Source organism: Manihot esculenta, chromosome 13 (assembly GCF_001659605.2).
Source record: "Manihot esculenta cultivar AM560-2 chromosome 13, M.esculenta_v8, whole genome shotgun sequence".
Lineage (NCBI taxonomy): Eukaryota > Viridiplantae > Streptophyta > Magnoliopsida > Malpighiales > Euphorbiaceae > Manihot > Manihot esculenta.
This window is the reverse complement of record NC_035173.2, coordinates 1,330,963-1,349,800: the sequence shown is the minus strand read 5'-3', so window position 1 is coordinate 1,349,800 and position 18,838 is coordinate 1,330,963. Positions and strand designations below refer to the sequence as shown.

General features: G+C 35.3%; 1 protein-coding gene and 2 long non-coding RNA genes across 11 annotated transcripts in view; 2 read left to right on the top strand and 1 right to left on the bottom strand.

Moving 5' to 3' along the window:
• Window positions 1–3,869, top strand: part of LOC110629669 — a 35,253-nt gene extending 31,384 nt beyond the window's left edge. The window contains exons 3-4 of the long non-coding RNA XR_002490265.2: window positions 1,482–1,661; window positions 1,953–3,869. This is a non-coding gene — a long non-coding RNA (uncharacterized LOC110629669). The remainder of the gene's footprint in view (window positions 1–1,481; window positions 1,662–1,952) is intronic.
• LOC110629667 (MADS-box protein FLOWERING LOCUS C-like) overlaps window positions 1–18,838 on the bottom strand; it is a 55,567-nt gene that overhangs the window by 30,768 nt on the left and 5,961 nt on the right. The gene's annotated exons all lie outside the window — the stretch shown is intronic.
• Window positions 5,749–7,852, top strand: LOC110629668. 2 transcript variants are annotated; one of them, XR_002490263.2, is made up of 2 exons: window positions 5,749–6,030; window positions 7,560–7,852. It is a non-coding gene; the product is annotated as an uncharacterized LOC110629668 (long non-coding RNA). The 2 variants fall into 2 exon arrangements; XR_002490264.2 differs by having other exon boundaries at window positions 7,535–7,852.

Here is an 18,838-nt window from a genome sequence, read left to right as displayed (position 1 = left end):
GAAGTCCAATTCTACTTCAAACACTACAAAGTCAGTTCCAAGAGCCACGAGAAGGTCTTTCACCCCAGGAATTTCATTCACAATTAAATACAAAGTCAAAAGAGGAATCAAAGACTACAAAAGACCAAGTCAAAATTGGAATTCCAAGCCCCAATCGAACTAGGACTCTTCACCTATAAAAGGGACAGCTCTAAAACCAGCAAGCATCATCTCTCCACCATCGGAACCACTGCAGAATTACAGCAGCAAGTCTGCGGCAGCCTCTCCATCTTCCTTTCTTCTATCTTTTTGTGTTTTTGTCCACCATGAGTGGCTAAACCCCTTCTTTTCTAGTTGAAGTTGGAAAATTTCAGATTTGTAATGAATTGGGAGATTTAAAACTCCATTATTAAACTCTTATTTATTTTCAATATTTATGCAACTTGATCTTTCTATTATTATTGCTTTGCTTTTAGAATCAATTAAGGCCTATTGCTTTTAATTGTTTGAGCAATATATTATTTGAATGATTTAGGTCCGTAATTGCTTAGGTTATTTAAACTCAAGTATAATCGGTTGCATAATCTAAACTTGACCACGCGGTTGGCAAGGTTAGAATTAGGTTTCTCTAAGTCTCAAGGCAGTTAACAGTTTGAAAAGTAAAAACAAACCCCAAGGACGTTCCTTGGCAACTTGTTAACTAGTGTTTGATTAGCGAACGTTTCCTAATCATACTAAAACTAAGGAGAAATTTGGATTGTGAGAAGCATCTTCCACATCCTAAACTAATTAATTGAAATAAATAGGAGTATCAAAAAGATCAATGATCAATTCTAAACAAGCTGAAATAGATCCATACTTCAACTAGAATCTTTCCCCCATTGATTTACTCATTTATTTAATTACTGCTTTCTTTTACTCAGTTGTAATTCTTCAAAACAAACCCCCCTCTTTTATTTACTTTTGTTATTTATTTGTCCAAGTCATTATTAGGAAAATTCGTAGTGTCAAATCCCTGTGGTTTGACCCTATTGCCACTATCTACAAATTATTTTGTTGATTGAAAATAGGTTTATTTTTTACGGCTTCGACAACCGCTTATCAATAGGAGTATAGGATTTTGATTGAAATAGTTTCTGACAATAAGACTCATATTATTAAAATTATTTCAATGTCTACAGTAGCGACTGAGACAGATAAAATGTGTCTTATTTCCTCTTCATATAAATGGGTCATTGATTTTGGTGCCATGGATCACATGATAGGTAATCCTTATAATTTTTACTAACTTTCGATCTCATAAAGCCGCTTCTCCTATTATTATAGCTGATGGGTCAACCTATAATGTTGAGGGTTCTGGGACTGTTAAACCTACTCCTTTTATTACCCTATCATCTGTGCTAAGTTTGCCTAATCTTGCCTTTAATTTAATTTCTGTGAGTACACTTATCAAAGACCTAAATTGTTGTGTTTCCTTTTTTCCTGATCATTTTCTCATTCAGGATATTATGACAAAGCAGCTTATAAGTAAAGGACATATATCTGAGGGTCTCTACATTTTGGATGCATGGGTACCTCAGTCTGTTGCCTGCTCCAGTGTCGTGTCTCCGTTTGAAGCACATTGTCGGTTGGGACACCCTTCATCACTGGTTTTGAAGAAGCTATGCCCTCAGTTTCACAAGGTATCTGTTATAGGTTATAGGAAGTAAATATGTTAATATAGGAAGTAAATATTGATAGATGTGTCAATTGCTTAATCTTAGGAAATGTATGATCATAGGCTTGATTTTCCTTACTGTTTAGATACAGTCTCTCATGTATAAATAGGTTGTAATCTCTATAGTAATAAATAACAAATATTGTCTTTCTACATGGTATTAGAGCCTAGATTTAAAATTTTTTTTGGAGACTTAGGACTAGGTTCATTTGGGTTACCCATATAGAGTAACATTTGGATCTCATTGCCCCTCTAGGAAGGATGCCGGAGCGCCGGCGAAGCTTCCTTGAAGAGCCGACGGGCGTTCGGCTGGCGAGTTGGCCTCACGCGCCGCGACGGCAACCTGTCGCAGTTCCACGGGCTGACGCATGAAGGCGCAATGCTGCTCCGGTCACCATCGCCGGAGTCGCCGCACCGTCCCTTGTCAAATCTGTGGTTTGTTTGTCGTTCGGGTGTTGGGTGGAGGTGCTTTTAGTACTGTTCATATTCGGAACTGTTCACCGGGTACTGTTCACTTCTGATTCTGTGTTTATTTTTATTGTTTTGGGTTGGTTGTCCTTATGGCTGAAGTTAAAACCACCATAACTGATGTGATTCATGTGATGACTAAAATCACAGAACACATTGAATGGATCTAATTTTTTGGATTGGAGTAAAACTATCCGTATTTATTTACGAAGTATTGAAATGGATGATCATTTTACCAAGGATCCTCCAACTGATGAAACTCGTAGAAATTGGATGAGGGATGATGCTCGATTGTTCTTGCAGATCCAAAATTCTATTCATAATGAGGTGATTAGTCTTATTAATTACTGTAAATTTATTAAAGAGTTAATGGAGTATTTGGAATTTCAATATTCTGGCAAAGGGAATATTTTCCGTATTTATGATGTATGAAAGGCGTTTTACCGAGCTAAGAAAAATGATAAAACTTTGATATCCTATTTTATAGATTTTAAAAGAGTTTACGAAGAACTTAATGTATTGATACCTTTTAGTACAAATGTGAAAACTCAACAAGCTCAACGAGAGTAAATGGCTGTTATGAGCTTTCTTGCAGGTCTCTCTCCAGAGTTTGAGACAGCTAAATCTCAGATTCTTTTTGACTCTGAAATATCATTATTACATGATGTGTTCACTAGGGTGTTGCATACAGAGTCTCCAATTCTTTCACACCCCACTAGTACCCTTGTTAGTCGCAATGACAGTGGTAAACAGAATAACAGAAATGGATAAAGGGAAGGTTTTAATGGTGGTAAAGGATCTCAGCGTTCTAAGGAAATAGGTCCTACTTCTGACTCGGGAGGAATTATTTGTTATTATTGCTGTGAACCTGGACATACTAGAAGACATGTCAGAAACTACATAATAAGAATCATTGCACACAAATGGCGCATATGACAGTTGAAGCCTCTTCAGATCAGGGAATTTTGATATCTGCAGATGAGTATGCACAATTCATCCAATACTAGGCATCTCTGAAATCCTCTAACTCCTCTGTCACTACAATTGCCAAGTCAGGTAACTCTACTGAATGTCTTGTGTCTTCATCCTCCAAATGGGTTATTGATTCTGGTGCTACCGATCATATGTCAGGTAATTATACCCTTTTGTCCAATTTTGAGTCTCATGCATCGTCTTTTTATGTTACTTTTGCTGATGGCACTAAATCTTCTGTCATGGGTTCTGGTTATTGTCAACTTAACCCCTTCTCTTTCTTTATCCTCTGTGTTATCTCCCTAAGTTTGCGTTTAATTTGCTTTCCGTTAGTAAACTCACTCGTGCATTGAATTATTGTGTCTCATTCTTTCCTAATCACTGTGTTTTTCAGAATCTTTCGACGAAGCAGATTATTGGTAGAGGGCGTGAGTTAGAGGGTCTTTATGTCTTGGATCAACAATTACCTAGATCACTTGCATGTTTCACGCGTTTAACACCTTTTGATGTTAATTGTCGTTTGGGGCATCCTTCTCTCTCGGCTTTGAAGAAGTTATATCCATAGTTTCATTCTTTGTCTGTTTTAGATTGTGAGTCTTGTCAATTTGCCAAATATTATCGTTTACTTACAGTGTCTTGAGTCAATAAACGGGCTTCGTCCCCCTTGAGTTAGTACATTCAGATGTTTGGGGTCCTTGTCCTATTATGTCTGTTGAATCCCACATCAGTTGTGAAAAGGGGTAATGTGCCCCTTATATGGGCCATAGGCACTCCTCCCCCTTGAGCTAGTTTTTGGGGTGAGTTAAGTCTGGTCCAAATTTAACATGGTATCAGAGCCTCCCCATCCGATGTTGGGCCTCCCATAAATGTGTCACACACCAGTAAAAATTCTGGGCCTGAGGGGGTGTGTTGAATCCCACATCGGTTGTGGAAAGGGGTAATGTGCCCCTCATATGGGCCATAGGCACTCCTTATCTTATTACATGGTATCAGAGTCATTCCCGTAGAGATTTAATTTTTTTTCTCTCCAATCAAGTTTTAAATTTTTGGAGACTTAGGGCTCCTGTTCTTTTGTGTTACCCATCTAGGATAATATTTATCTTTCAACCTCCACCTAGGGAGGACACCGAAATCGCCTTGCAGCCCCCTTGTCCGATTTGTGGTTCGTTTGCCATTTGAGTGTTGGGTGGAGGCGTTTTTGATACTGTCACGTCGGGTACTATTCATGACGACTATTGTTCACTGGCACCCCTAAAATCTAAGGGAAAATAAAATTAAGGTATAATCACATTCTCGAAAAACAGAGGTTGGCACTCCTAAAGCTCGAAGGAAGTTAAAATCAAGGCATAGCACCGACCTCAAAAGAGAGCTCGATCCAAATCAAAATAAAATTAAGGCTCGATACTCACCTTAAAAATCATCTCGCGAATATCAAAATATGAGGGAGTAGAAAGTACAATTTTGGGATACTGAGAATCAAGGCAAAGAACTGTATAAAAATCAAAGACAATAACAAACAAAACCCCGGCCAGCTAAAGGCTCTAGGAAAACAGAAGACATAAAACACTAAGGCATTCGATAAACAAAGTACAAAACACAATAAGTTAGACGCTTTACAAGTAAAACATCAAATGAATAACTAGTCCAGCACAGCTCGCAGGCAACATACATAAAAACAGTTTAAGCATGAAAATACAAATAAAATTTAAATAGACCAGAAAAATGAAAGCGAACAAATAGAAAATAACATAAAAACTTAAATTTTATTAATACAATTAGCTATTGAAATGAGTTACAGAAACCGCAGGAGAAGGCAGCAGAACTGATTAGGTCGTTTACAATATTATTATTTACAGAATTGTCCCTGAAGTCCAGAGTGCAAAACATAATAAATAAATTATGATATTATAAATAATGATTAAAATAGTTGTCAATTTTTTTAGAAACTTGTAGTATTAATTATCATATCATAAAAATTATATACATGTATGAAAATATTATAGCTAATTTTTTATAATTATTATATATATTGTATAATAAATTAATAAAATTATATTTATTTTATTAATATAATAAATTGATAACAGATCCATCGAGGGTACTGTTCCTCAACCATCATTAGGAATGGTAAGAGATGGATTATTTTTTATATAATTTGGATACTACATATGTACAATTCAGATATATATATTATTAATTAAAATTTATAAATTGAATTCATATATTATTTAAATAATAATAATTGATTTCAAATAATTTATCAGTTAATCAGAGTTGGATGGATTCAATACCATGATTTTAATTATATTAATATTTTAATAGCTTAAAATTTTAATATTTAATTAAAATTGGTGTAAAATATAATCTTTTAAAATTGAAATTAATGTTTTTAATATATTAAAAATTTAAGAATCTGATAAATTAAAATTTTAATAATTTAATATCTTCAAATTTTAAGAATGTGATAAATTAAAATTTTAACAATTTAATATCTTTAAATTTTAATAATTTAATTAAAATTAGCATAAACTTTAATATTTTAAATTAAAAATGACCTAAAGTTCAGTATTTTAAATTAAAAATTTAATAATTTAAAATTTTATTAATTTTTATTATCATTGGCTTAAATTACGATATTCTAAATTAAAATTTTAATTAATTTTAATTGAAATAATTAAAATAAAATTAAAATTTTAATAAATTAGGCTAAATTTATGCTAAAATTCAGCCGTCATCATACGATTCAAGTTTTTCCTTCTCCTACCAAACTCTGCCGAAACACTGACTTCATCTTGTTCCTAAGAGTACCAAGTTACAGCCGACTTCATCTTCCTCTTCACCGATGTCATCCTCTTCCACCGACGTTATCTTCTTCCTTCACTTGATTGCCCAAGGTTTGATCTCTCTATTTTTTTCTTTTTTATTTGTTGTGAGTAATTGGAATTAGATGATGGTTACAAATCATTATCTGTTGGTTGTTTGATGAATTTAGGTTTCAATCTTTGATTTTGCACTACTTTTTCCCCTTTGTGTATTTCAAATGAACAAATTAATTTCTTTTTATCTGTTGCATCATACCGGCATGGGCATTTGATTTGTTGCCTTGATTTTACTCATCCATGATTACTATTCCTGGTACGCACCAGGAACTCAGATATGTTCCTGGTGCAAACCAAGAACTCAGATGCGTTCCTGTGCACACCAGGAACTCGTAGCAGTTCCTGGTGCATAATAGGAACTGCTCAAAGTTCCTGGTTTGCACCAGGAACTACTCTCAGTTCCTGGTGCACCTTGAACTTATAATGGACAAAAACGGATAATGGTTGGACCAGTTTTATTATATAATTGATCAAAAAATTGTCATAGCAAAAAGCATGATAAGGATGAGATTTCATTTTTGTTAAAGCATTTCTAAAAAACACTAGAAAATTATTTAAAAGCATTAACTTGATATTGGAGAATTTGTCTTTCTAAGCATTTAAAAGGATTTATGAATATTTATATAGTTATTTGCACTAGATCTAAATTGAATATTTAAAGGAGATATTGAAAAAGTAACCAACAGTAGCAGCTGGTTGCTGCTGTTGCAACCTAACAGCAGCAGCAGCTTGTTGCTGTTGCTTGGTCAAAAGCAGCCAGCAACAAACATGCAGCTGCTGCTGCTGAGTTGCCACAAGCAGCAACCAGCTGCTGCTGTTAGTGTCACAAGCAGCAACCAGCTGCTGCTGTTAGTGTCACAAGCAGCAACCAGCTGCTGCTGCTTGTGCCAATGCAACCAGCTGCCGGCACAAGCAGCAGCGTGGTGCTGATGCTTGTGGCACCAACAGCAGCAACTGGCTGCTGCTTGTGCCAGTAACATGCTGCTGTTGCTGATGTTTTCAGTTTTGCATCACTTTCATGGACAATGAACAGACTATTTTGTGACGTTATTACTCATGTGAGGGGAATTCTAGCTTTTAAAAAAGAGGCAGGCTGTGTTGTTCGCCGTTGTTATGCAGTTGATGTCCCATGAATCATGATTTCTCATTATTAAAACCAAAGTACAGGGGAAAAACATCCTGTCAAACAAAATACAATAAAAAAATAATCTAAGAAAGTGAACCATTTAAATATTCTCTCATGCTGAAAAATTGTGACAGAAAACGTATCTATCCTTTTTTGTAGGTGAAGTAATTCTTCTAATAATATCCTTGAAAATCTTTATAGCCCTATAATATTAAATTATCTATGCTATGTTTCTGTACTCATTCTCATCATTAATCAAGAAAGTTGTCATCCTCTTTTCATTTACTCTCTTTTCATTTACTTTGTTTTCTACTATGATTTGTGCTTTTCTAGTTGACCTAAATTCAATTGTGTTCATTTAGACTAAATTATTTGATTTTATTGTGGTTGGAGGTTGATCTTTCAAATGATTGTATAGGACAAAGATAAAAGGATGGTGACTTCAACTTTATAAGTGCAGATATCAAGAGGCAGCCCTATATAATCGCATTTACTTTTCTGCCTATTGGATCTGAAGAATTCTGGAAATGCTTTTTTTTGCGAGTTACTATTGTTATTAAAAATGATCTTATTATCTAAATATTTGATTTTTTATTAATATTGATCTAGATACTAGATATTTGATTGTTAATTATATTTTAATTTAGATATTTACTTTTACGATTACTACGAACTTCTTTTTAGTTAATTCAAATGAAATTATTGATTTCACTCTTGATTTATATAAAATATTGTTTATTTACGAATGTGCATATTTATAGTCAAGAAAGAAAGTATTAATCAAATTACAATAAATTTTTGTTAAAAATATAGCATTTAGAGATACTTTTTTAAAATTAGTTAGGAAAAATTTATTTAGTGTTATAAATTGTCTCCAAAAAAATTAGATAGATTTAATTATATAATTATTTGAGACATAATTTTATGGCAATATAAATATCTCTAAAGATAATTACATTATCATCTACAAAAGCCGATTAATTGAAACATAATAATTTGTCGCAAAATAAACATACTGTAAAAATGTATATTTGGGGAATAGTTTTAATAGATTCTCCAATCAGATGCTATGATAAAAGAGACATATAATTTTGTTACAAAAGAAATAGTTTCAGACGATTTTATTATTGTATGCAAAAATGTATATTTGGGGACTATCAAATTGTCGCTAATAAAATATTCAATATGATTACTTGATACATTTATTTTCGTGGCAACATTTATTTTTGTAACAACAAAAATAAATATTTAAGGACGATTTGTAAGAAAATGTTATAAAAAAATATTAGCGACATTCGTAATGACGTTTTATTTTCATCGTTGATTACATTTTGGGATGTGTAGCTTCAATGAGTGACATTTTTAAATCGTCTCGAAATACTATATTTGTTGTAGTGGTGGAGCAGGCCAGATGGCTGACGAGGGCCAGGAAGCAGGGATCAAAAGCATCCGGAATCCCTGAATATCCTCTCATATAGCATCCTGGCCGCAGAGGCCAGCATGGACTCAACAGTCACAGCGGCGTTCAATAACTCATTGTCTAGGGTAGATGACAGGTACTACACTGCCTTTTTCCCTTTATCAACAGGGAGAGAAAGGGTTGTCCTGGCAGGTTCCGAGGACCGGGTGTGCTTAGCAGCCCCGCCATCAGTAGCAGATTCTAAAATCTAGGCACGCTTGGCAACCCCGTCTTCGATCATGACAGCTTCCACAGCCTGAATAGGTGGAATGTCTAAAGGAGTAGTCCCAGTGCCCTCTTCCGAGCTGCTCTCAGCCGACTCGCTGAGCGTGAGGAGCCGACTCCTTAGGAGTTTTCTTGGGAGCAGGAGCCAGCGCTTTAGCGGAATCGACGTCCTAGATGCTACAGAGCGGGAGCCTCCTGTCACAGGCACCAAAGCCAGGGAAGGGGCAGGGGCAAAGCGACAAGCTACAGATGTAGGGTCCGCCTTGGAAAATCTCTTGAGTCACATTAGCTATAATTTGTTGGCCTTGAAAGCAGTCAGAGTCGCCTTCATGCTCTCTCGGTACAAGGTGAAATTCTTGAAAAATTTGATGATGCCCATTAATATGCCAAAAGCTAAAAAGAAAATAACAATCCAATTAGAGCTCGAAACAATGAAAGGAAAACATAAAAAGAAAGAATACCATAAAAGAATACCAGCATCCCGGTAATCCCATAGGTCAGGCATAAACATGCACTTTTCGACGTCATATTTCTTCTTTATAGAAGTCAGTTGGAGAAGGCAAATTTGGTCCACTAGGCTTAACTTAAGAAAGTCGTTACAGCCCTGAAGGACCTCCCCCTAAGAGAGGTCAATATCCCAATTGATCTCTGCTCTCATATATAAATAGGTTGTAATTTCTATTGTGAAATATAACAAATATTATCTTTCTATAACATTCAAGAGTTGGAGGAGGCCTGTTGCAAAATATAATAATTCTCAATTTACCGTTCCCAAGTCAAAAAAGAGCATTGAATAATTGATTTAGTAAATTGCAAATCTAAAATTATGGTTTTAAATTTTAGAAGATTTTAAGTTAAAATTTTATTTATGATTTGCTTTTATTTTTTAGTTACATTTTAAATGTATAAATATCCCTTCATTAATAAAATCCGTAATTGACTCCCTTATCTTCCTCTCCTCCCAAAAAACCAACAAAATTGATATAGCTTTTTCTTTTCATATAGCTTTTAAGTGACGGCAAAACACATTTTCTAATTTCGTAAATGCTAGTAAACAGAAGTGAGATTCAAATTGCACATGGACTCAAGCTACTTGTACAAATTCTTTTATAAAAGTAGAATAAAATAATATATATATTTATATATATACCATTGTTGTCTCTTTTTGGTCTTTTTCAAGGCTGACATTGATATTGAAGACCTTGTCGCCTTGAAATTGAAAAGTCTAGCTTAAATCTGAACCAATTAATGTGTTATAGACATATATTTTATAATTTCTTAAATATTAATTATAAAACATTCTCTAATAGGCTTTTTCATATTTTAACAATAAATCTGTACAAATCTAAAATTGTACAACAAAACAATATATAGATGATTAATTAAAGTAGTAATGATAATAGTATAAAGCTGCTATTAAAGGTCATATCAGTAGAACTTGAGTATAATTTATTAAATTATCAACAAACTAGTAACTTAGTGATAATTAGGGTGATAACTCTTCCACTTCCTTTTTGAGATGCAAAATAAAATCATTATTAACTTTTTTTTTTTTTAATTCAACAGAAGTCTAATAGACTAGATAATAACAGGTGAACTACACGGTAGGATTCTCACTATAAAATTAGATGGTCTTAGAACAGAGGGAACGGAGGCTCAAACATGAAATCTCTCTAAACCCTACAGTTCTTGCAGAAAGATAACCGGACTATCTTCTAATTGGCTTTATTAACATTGACTTCTTACAGTTGATGAGTTGAATTGATAAAAACAAAAAATTTGACTATTATATTTATGGTTCAATTAACTATTAGAAATAGCTGAATAATTGTGGTGGCTGGTGACAAATAATAGCAATGGCATTAAAATATATATATAGCGTGAGAACTGACAACGACTTTTGAGATTTCAAGTTGTTTCCTTTTTGTATATCCTAATTAAACGTGACAGAACCAAGTAATCGGAAGTTTCTATAAGGCCTAAATGGAAGAGAAGATATATGGTTAACAAATTGGTATGAATTTACATAACAGAAATAATGGAGAAAGATGGAGAGAGAACGAGCGCGTTGCACAAGAGCAGCACCAGAACACACATCGCCGACCTTTTCACTCGCAAGCAAGGCCATAGACAATCAAAGCTCAAGTAATGAATCGTAAAACTCACCACTTTTGTTTTATTAAATTCTATGAATTTGCTATAATTTTGATATAAATAATTAATTTTTACTTTAAATTTGATTTTGAACAGATTGATTTTTGAGCAGAAGTTAAGAAAATGTACGAAAAGAGGCTGAATTGAAAGATTTTCGAATAAGGGAGTTACAGCCTTGGGCAAGTCTGTAGCCCAAGGCGATGAATAGCTCCAGATTTCAAAAAAATGTCACCTCAGCCCAATTTTTCCAGCTATACAAGGATAAAATCAATTCAAATTGGAGCAAACACAATCAGATTAGAATAAGAATAAGATAAGAGTAGTAGAATTTATTTTAAATTCATAATTTTTATCTTTTTATTAGGGAAAAGCCTATATAAAAACTATCCAAGAATTAACTTGAAACCATATTCTCTCTTCCTCTTCTTCTCTCCATATTCAGTCACCGCCCCCCTCCCTTCTTCTCTCTTTTCTTTAGTTTTTGCAATTTTATTATGGCTCTTAAAGGCTAAACAATTCTTTTCAGTTGAAAGTTAATCCAAATTGAGGTTTTATTCAAGTTATGAGATTATGTGCTTAAATTCTCATCTTATTTATATTTTCTATTAATTTCTGTTTTCGAGAAATACCACATCCATTGTTATCCTCTTAGGAATTCAAGGGGCACATTAAATCTCTTGGAAAGACAATATATTGTTAATTAATCCAATTAAATCCGTAATTGTTTAATTGAGTTAATAACAAGTAGCAATTAACATATTCGTTTATATTAAGAAATTAATAGATTTGATTTAAATAATTTGCATATTATTATTGATTAAATTTGGGTTCTTCTCTCTTAAAGCAGTTAACTAATTAAATCTATACGCATGTTAAAGTTGTTAGTTAACTAGAAATTAATTTACGCACGAAGCAAGATTAATTTAATCATAAGGAAGAATTGGTGGGATTCGCGTGTTTGACCATTATAACCAAATAATAGATAATAAAATGAATTATTTTTGTAATCAATGATCAACTGCCAAACCCCTCAATTTGATAATCTTCAACTGAATTTAATTTAGTTATTTGTTTCACCATCTCAATTGCATTGTTTGTTTTTCTTTTTTTTTTTTTTTGGCTTACCCAAGGCAAAATCATTTTTTTCAAACAAAAATTTCCTTCTCTCTTTTTATTTTAAACTATACTTCTTATTCAACTAGTCATCTAAATTAAACAGAGTTAAGGTCTCTGTGGGATCGATACTCTCTTACTCTATATACAAATTCATATTAAATCCAAGAAAGGGAGATAAGTCTTAATGAATGGATTCGACACCCGTCAAATTTTGGCGCCATTGCTGGGGACCTTAAACAGTTTGTTTTTATTTTTATGACCAGATCTGAAAATAGTAGAATTCAGTTTGATCCAGAAATCGAGAAGACTGCAAAAAGGTTGAGAAAAGCAATCAAGTTGCAAAAACGGACCAATTCGGGAGTCTCAACCATCTGCCCGATTTCCTCTGCTCACCAAAGACACCTCGTCTTCAACACCAACCAAACCTCCAATTGACACTAATCGAAGGGACACAATGGCCGCAGGAACAACCCCTTTGCATCTTTGAATGCACCCTTGGAATGGCGAACAGGTATGATTCACGTGTTACCAAAATTCCAAAGTTTGGAGAATGAAGACTCCATCGTCATCTAAAAGAGTTTTATGTGGTTTGTTCAAATATGAGTCCAGGTATAACTGACGAGCAAATAAGGTTGGTAGTTTTTCCTTTTACTTTGATTGAATCCCCTAAAGATTGGCTCTACTATTTGCCTTCAGATTCAATCACCACTTGGGCGCACATTAGAGACTTATTCTTAGAAAGTTTTTTTCCAGCAACCAAAGTATCATCTGTAAGAAAGGAAATAAGAGGAATCAAACAAAGAAAAAAATGAAACTCTATATGAATATTGAGAACGATATAAGAAATTAATTGCAAGTTGTTCAAAACATGAAATCACTCCAAAACAGCTTAACCTTCACTTTTAAGAAAAACTTTTGCCATTAGAACAAAGAATAATAGATGCTGCTAGTGGAGGAGTCATAGCGAAAATGGAACCTGAAGATGGTAAAACTTTAATTTCCAAATTAGCTGCCAACTCTAGACAGTATGGTCGAGATGAGGACATTCCTAGAAATACGAATGAGGTAAGTATTGCATATTTAGATTCTAAAATTTCACAACTTACCATTGCAGTCCAACAGTTGGCTGCAGAAAATAATGTACGAACTTGTGGTATTTGCAAACAAGCCGACTATCCGACAGATATGTGTCCTACCCTTCAGGAAGATATGCAATAAGTTTATAACATTAGAGGATTCAATAGAGAACAAAGAAAGCATGACCTGTTTTCAAACACTCACAATCCGAAATAGAGAGATCATCCAAACCTTAGCTATGGAAATAGACACCAGAACTTTCAGCCAAGAGCAAACTATCAAGCTGCAAAATCAGGTATGTCTCTAGAAGACCTTGTTCAATCCCTTGCTGATAGCACTCCTGTTTTTCAATAGAAAACGAAATCAAGCATACAAAATTTGGAGAATCAAATGAGACAACTTGCTACATTAGTGAGCAAGCTGGAATCTCAAGGGAAACTGCCCTCTCTGATAAGCCTCGAAGGACTAATCGAGTGGTTGTTCCAAATAGGAAGTATTTGGATTAATTATTTTGTTTTGAGTTGACTATTGCTGCTGAATATTTTTGCTGGTTTTTTCTATTTTTTTAAATAAATCTTTATATGAACAAGTCATAGTTGATATCTTAACTGACTTGCATATTTTTAGCTATTTTTTAGGGAATAATCTCTGTTAGTGGCCTGTGTATAGGACTGAGTTGTTAAAGTCCTACTGTTATTTAAGAAAGCTTGTATAGCAGCTATGGGAAGGAAAATTACTCAAATTATTCTCAATTTAATTCTTTTCTTTTACAAGCTTTGACTGGGACCTATCAGTGGTATCAGAGCTTACTAACCTTCTCTATTTCCTTTCTTTTCTCTTTTCTTATGGCAACCAACAAAGAACGTATTGAACATCTCGAAGCTGCAGTTGGACAGCTACAAGGTTCTGTTAGCCAAATGGATCATGGAATTAATAGTAAGTTACAACAGATTGAGGCAGCTATTTCAAAGTTCTCTGAGATGTCTTTCTCTAACACAGCCGGATCCAGCAACGTCGGAGATCGAAGTCAAGATCGATCTGGCCGAGAGGATTCAAGAGAGGGAGGAAAGCCTATTTTTGCTTCCAAACTCGCAAAGATTGAATTCCCTAATTTTTCAGGCGATGACCCAACTGAGTGGATGACTAGAGTGGAGCAGTTCTTCGATTACCAAAAAACAGATACCTCTGAAAAGGTGTATTTGGCTTCTTACCACCTCCAGGGTGAAGCAAATCAATGGTGGAGATGGCTCAAGCGTTCATACGAAGAAGAAGGCAAGGAAGTATCTTGGGACACATTTGTCGAAGAACTATGGTCCCGTTTTGGACCAATCGAATGCGAAGACTTTGATGAGTCTCTTTCCAAAATTCGACAAACGGGCCCTCTACGAGACTATCAACGGGAATTTGAACGGCTGGGGAACAAAGTGAAGGGGTGGACTCAGAAAGCCCTAGTGGGAACCTTTATGGGCGGCCTTAAAACAGAGATATCAGATGGAATTAGAATGTTCAAACCCAAGACGCTCAAGGAAGCCATTAATTATGCTCGAATGCGGGATGAACAACTCCAGAGGCAGAAGAAAGCCATTCGAACATTTACCCCACCCAACTCGCTATCGCCAACAAAGGAAAAGACTGCAACTCCGGTAAAACGCCTTTCATGGGAAGAGATGCAAAAACGCAGGGCTGCTGGGCTTTGTTTCAACTGTGATGCAAAATTCACTCCTGGGCATAGGTGTGCCAAACCTCAATTGCTTTTGTTAGATGGCGGCACTGAGGATGAGGATGAAGATGAGCCAGAAATATCCCTCCATGCTCTTACCGGGTGGTCTAACTCACAAACCATGAGAGTTCGGGTCAAAATCGGATCCACAGAGATGATTGTCCTCATTGATAGTGGCTCAACTCACAACTTCATCAATGGAAAGATGGCAGAATCCCTCCGATTACCGGCAACGGCGGTTAAGCCAAATAAGGTGAAAGTCGCCAATGGGGGACACTTACAATGCAGTGGAAAGTTTGAGGATGTGAATCTCCTGGTTCAAGGTATACCCTTTACTATTACATTATATTCTTTACCTATAATGGGTTTGGATATGGTACTAGGAATCCAGTGGCTCCAACAATTGGGGGATGTGAATTGCAACTGGAAAAACTTAACTATGAAATTCCATTGGAATGGACATCTCCAATTTCTTAAAGAAATGTTTGCCATTGTTCACGCAATTCGCACATGGCGACTTTACTTACTCGGTCGGCGGTTCTTGATTCAAACTGATCAAAGAAGCCTTAAATACCTTTTGGAACAGCAGATTGTGACTCCAGAACAACAAAAGTGGGTCTCTAAGCTACTTGGTTATGATTATGAAATCAGGTATAAACCGGGTAAAGAAAATGTCGCCGCCGATGCACTATCAAGAATTGCAGGGAGTCCTAGCCTTGATGCACTCTTCAGTCCACATACCTCTTTATGGGATTCTTTAAGGGCAGCTGTTACTACACATCCCTACATGATTCAAATTGGGAAATTGGCTACCAGTAATCCGGGAAAACCATATTTGTGGAGAGCTGGGTTAATTCTTTACAAAAATCGGGTTGTCATTCCCCCTGATTCTGACTTAATTACTCAGATTTTACAGGAATTTCATGACTCCCCAAGTGGTGGACATTCTGGAGTTTTGAGGACTTGTAAGCGGATTGCTGCCCAGTGGCCTTCTTTAAACAAATCAGTTAGTGACTATGTTGCTGCTTGTTCAATTTGTCAAAAGAATAAATCATAACATCTTCACCGGCCGGTTTATTACAGCCTCTATCAATTCCTCATCAGGTTTGGGATGATATAACAATGGACTTCATTGAAGGTCTACCATTGTCTAGTGGAAAAAATGCAATCCTGGTTGTTGTGGATCGTTTAAGCAAATATGCTCATTTTTTATCTTTAACGCATCCTTTTACTGCTAAATCAATTGCTGAGAAATTTGTTGAAGGTGTTGTCAAGCTCCATGGGATGCCAAAATCCATTATCAGTGATCGTGATCCTATTTTTGTCAGTCATTTTTGGCGTGAATTCTTTAAATTGTCCGGCACCAAGCTGAACATGAGTTCTTCTTATCACCCAGAGACGGACGGCCAATCAGAGGTTGTGAACAGGTGTCTTGAACAATATTTGCGCTGTTTTGCTTCCCAACAGCCACGAAAATGGAGCTTTTATCTTCCTTGGGCTGAATTTTGGTATAACACTTCATATCATGTTTCTATTGGCATGACCCCTTTCTTAGCATTGTATGGCAGGCCTCCACCATCCATTCCACGATATGATGCGGGTTTGTCCCCTGTTCATGAGGCAGATCATGTTTTAACAAGTCGTGATGAAATTCTTCAGCAACTTACAACTACCCTTTCCCGTTCTATTCACCAAATGAAGCAAACTGCAGATGCAAAACGCAAGGATGTCGAATTCCAAGTTGGTGATTGGGTTTATCTAAAATTACAGCCTTATCGTCAACAATCAATTGCCAAGAGAGCTTACCAGAAGCTGGCTTGCCGTTACTATGGGCCTTACAAGATTTTGGCTAAGTTTGGAAAAGTTGCTTATCAATTACAGTTACCTGAAGGTTCCAAAGTTCATCCTGTTTTTCATATTTCTTTGCTTAAAAAATATGTTGGTACAACTGCCCTAATATCAACAGATTTGCCTCAATTCAATGATGATGGTAATATTGTCTTGGAGCCTCAAGCGTTACTGGATACCAGATGGGTTAAACAGGGATCGCGTTTGGAGGAGGAGAGTCTTGTTCAGTGGAAGGGCTTGCCCACTGACGATGCTACATGGGAAAACACAGATGCTCTGTTTGCAAGATTTTCTCCTTCGAACCTTGAGGACAAGGTTTTTGAAAATGGGGGAAGTAATGATAAGCCTCGGAGGACTAATCGAGTGGTTGTTCCAAATAGGAAGTATTTGGATTAATTATTTTGTTTTGAGTTGACTATTGCTGCTGAATATTTTTGCTGGTTTTTTCTATTTTTTTAAATAAATCTTTATATGAACAAGTCATAGTTGATATCTTAACTGACTTGCATATTTTTAGCTATTTTTTAGGGAATAATCTCTGTTAGTGGCCTGTGTATAGGACTGAGTTGTTAAAGTCCTACTGTTATTTAAGAAAGCAGCTATGGGAAGGAAAATTACTCAAATTATTCTCAATTTAATTCTTTTCTTTTACAAGCTTTGACTGGGACCTATCACTCTCAAACCATGCCAAATCCCAAACAGAACCCAAGCAAATTACGCTCCGAAGTGGGAAGGAGTTGGAATCTGACAGCCCAAAGAGGCTTACCCAAGGCAGTATGGCAGACCTAATGCCAAAAGCAAAAATAGAAATTTCAACAGAAAATCAGCCTAAACAATCAGAGGTAGAACAACCCTCAATTCAGGTAATACGTCCTTTTCCTGAAAGATTTGCTCAATCAAAAAGAAAAAAAAAAAAGAAAGAAAGAGATCTTGGAGTTTTTCGCAAATTCCAGATAAACATACCCCTCATTGAAACCATAAAACAAGTACCCAGCTATGCAAAATTTCTAAAAGACCTTTACACTAATAAAAGAAAATTGTATGGGTACAAAAAGATTAAAGTAGGAGATAATGTGTCAGCCTGTATTTTAAAAAAAGTTTCCACAAAAATGTAAATATAAAGGCATGTTTGCAATATCATTTAAAGTTGGAAACCTTGAAGTCAAGAAGGTAATGTGTGATTTAGGAGCTTCCATAAATATTATGCCTCTGTCTGTTTATTTGTCTTTGGATGCAAGTCCTTTGAAATAAACAGGAATTACACTTCAACTCGCCCATAGATCAATAGTTTATCTTAAAGGTGTGTTGGAGGATGTTTTGGTCCAAGTGGAAAAATTAATTTTTCCAGCAGACTTTTTTGTCTTAGACATGGAAGATGACAATTCATCAACTCTACAGATTTATTACTAGAAATACCATTCCTCAACAAGCTAGAATGAAGATCGACGTGCATAAAGGCACGCTCACAATGGAGTTTGATGGAGAAGAGGTAAAATTTAATGTCTACGATACAATGAAGTATTCTGATGATTGCAACATAGACATTGTTAATCCTCTCACTCAAGAAGCATTTGGATTAAGCAAGGAAAACAAGTTGGAGGTGGTTTTAACCGAAAACTTGACAGTAGCACATCGCAATTCACTGAAGGAATCATAAAAACAGTCCACACATTGGACACTTTAAGCCACAAGGCACTAGAACTTGAATTAAAAATGCTTCCAACTCATTTAAAATATGCATTTTTAGAAGTAATAACACACTTCCAATCATAATCTCCTCTAAGTTGAATACTTTAAAAGCAATAAATTGATTTGGATGCTAAATGAATACGAAAATGGAAGTAGATGAAACTTAATATGCCACTGAAGTCTAGCCTAGGACAATATATAAGGGCGTTGCTTGGGAAGCAACCCAGGGTTACAGGCTTGCCCAAGCCTATACAGTCACCCATGAGTTTCTTTTAATTTTCATTTTTTAAAAATTTATCTGTTATTTTCTACCTTAGCAAATTAGACATTCTGAACAATTCTGGACTTTATGGGACCTTTTATAACCTTCAATATTTATTTGGATGGTAAGTTATTATTTTTGAAACTG